Raw genomic sequence first — 2,120 nt, forward strand, 5'->3', positions numbered from 1 at the left:
TCCATTCAAAGAGGGGAATCACTGCCGCCGAGTCTGTGGGATACGGTGATGAGGTTATTCCGTCCTCCTTCCCTCAGGAAATGACGTCACATCTCGACGTAATAAACACAAATATAAGTGGTTCCTGTGCTCTGTTCCGACGACGGCAAAATAACGTAGGCCGACATGATCGAATCGCGTACACGTCGGAAGAGGAAATTTGGAGAGGGTGTCGGCGCTCTCTTGGTGCTTCCACGAATAAATTAGCGACGACGTTTGCCTTCCACCGCCTTCCCGTGCGGCCACGACGATCGATGTCGCCTTCTCGCTCTTCCCTATTGACAAGCGAATACGGTATAGTGTCGCCCCGTTGATCGATAACAAATTCAAAACATCCGGATAAATTTAATTTGTAAATTATTTAATTAAACATGTCTGGAATTATTAACAATAATTTGCCATCGTGCAAATGATTCCACAAGTGAGTGCAACAAATTTGTATTTGGATGTTTGTTTATTTTTGACGTCCTTGGTTTGAAATTTAATCGAAGAAAACGTGATGAAGGATAAATATATTTGGAACTGTAAACTGTAAAGATATAGGAGATATAGGAGAATAGTGTGATTGTCTATCAAATTTATGTGAACATTGTTTATAATATATTTTAATTTCATCCTGTACATGTATTTGTTAAGGATAAAATAATAAGAAATATATATTTATATATTTTATATATAAATATACTTTTACAAGAGTCTCTGATCAAAAGAATGGATAATTTACATTATTTCACAGGATAATATTTTCAACGAATATCTTCTTGCTATAATTTTATTTTAATAAATATGCTAACTTGATTATCTCACCCGTTCTTAGTTTAAACAATTAATTGATCATCATAGTCCCTTTACTTAGATCCTTTATTACACGTCAAAACAATTTCGTTGATAATAACGAGTGTACAAGTAATTGATCAATTCGTTCAAAATGGATAGACATTGTATCAATTACAGTGTTGGCCAATCCATATCGGTCACTCAAATTATACACCTCATCAATTTCTGTCTTATTAACGAATATAAGTGAGATTTAACGATGGTTTTAATAGAAGTTCCATTAACTCTACATTGTATTGTTCTAAATAAAACACGTGGTATTCAAACGTGGATCAAAATGGTTACCTACTGATTTATGACTCGTGTCACGATTGTTCGCGAGTGAAACGACGCACGTGTGACAATGGTTTTGAGATTTTGATGGCCACGAACATCACGATTGATGCCGGGTTGATTCGATTTCATTGATCCCTGCTGATGTTGAAATTTCATTGTATCACTCGTGTATTGGATTCCATTGAGCATTTTCGTGTGTTACGTTTATATTCTTTTAATTCGAAATTAATAAACATTGTAACAAATTATCATTCTTTTATTTGTAATAATATATTCTTATTGATTTACCTATTGACAATATTTCTTAATTATTAAAATGAAGATATCTGAATCGTTTATAAGTAGCTAGTAATCGATGGAAAATTCTTTTTATTAAGAATTGAAAATATAATGTAAATTTAAATAATAAATAAATAAATTTTCTCTTGTACTAATTAGTTACAAAATTTTCAAAATATAATTCATATGATTTCGACGAATTTACATTTAATTTCATGAAAAATAACGCAAGATATATTTAACAAGTGGAAAAATATATCTGAAAATACCATAAAATTACACCATAAAATATTTCCAAATTTGCATAGCCACATTTTTTTTTCATACATATAAACAATTTTTATTACATTCTAAAAATCTTCCAAAAGATCTCTTCTTCCACGAATATATCACCACCCTCCTTCTCTAAAGCAAACCACTCACAACTATGTATAATTACTCAGCTTACGTGCGATCCACACAATTGTCTATAATCGTCCCCTATATAGTATATATATATATATAAACACGTCACTTTCGATATTCCTCTTAAATCTCTCTCTCCCCTTCTCTCTCCCTCTCCCTATCTCACTCGCAACAGCTGACAATAGGAAAGCATCTCGAGATCCCACACGTGACGCGTCCAAGTAGCCACTCGTTTCTACCCGAGTTCCTCCTCATCGTTGTATGATTCCAGCTCAATTACAACC

At 33.2% G+C, this 2,120-nt stretch overlaps 1 long non-coding RNA gene across 1 annotated transcript in view; it reads right to left on the reverse strand.

Annotated features, from left to right (window-relative positions):
* Nucleotides 1-1,782: 1,782 nt before the first annotated feature.
* Nucleotides 1,783-2,120, reverse strand: part of LOC102678354 — a 1,251-nt gene continuing 913 nt past the window's right edge. Inside the window, exon 2 of the long non-coding RNA XR_421784.2 lies at nucleotides 1,783-1,911. This is a non-coding gene — a long non-coding RNA (uncharacterized LOC102678354). The remainder of the gene's footprint in view (nucleotides 1,912-2,120) is intronic.

Source organism: Apis dorsata, unplaced genomic scaffold (assembly GCF_000469605.1).
Source record: "Apis dorsata unplaced genomic scaffold, Apis dorsata 1.3 scaffold_233, whole genome shotgun sequence".
NCBI classification, from domain to species: Eukaryota; Metazoa; Arthropoda; class Insecta; order Hymenoptera; family Apidae; genus Apis; species Apis dorsata.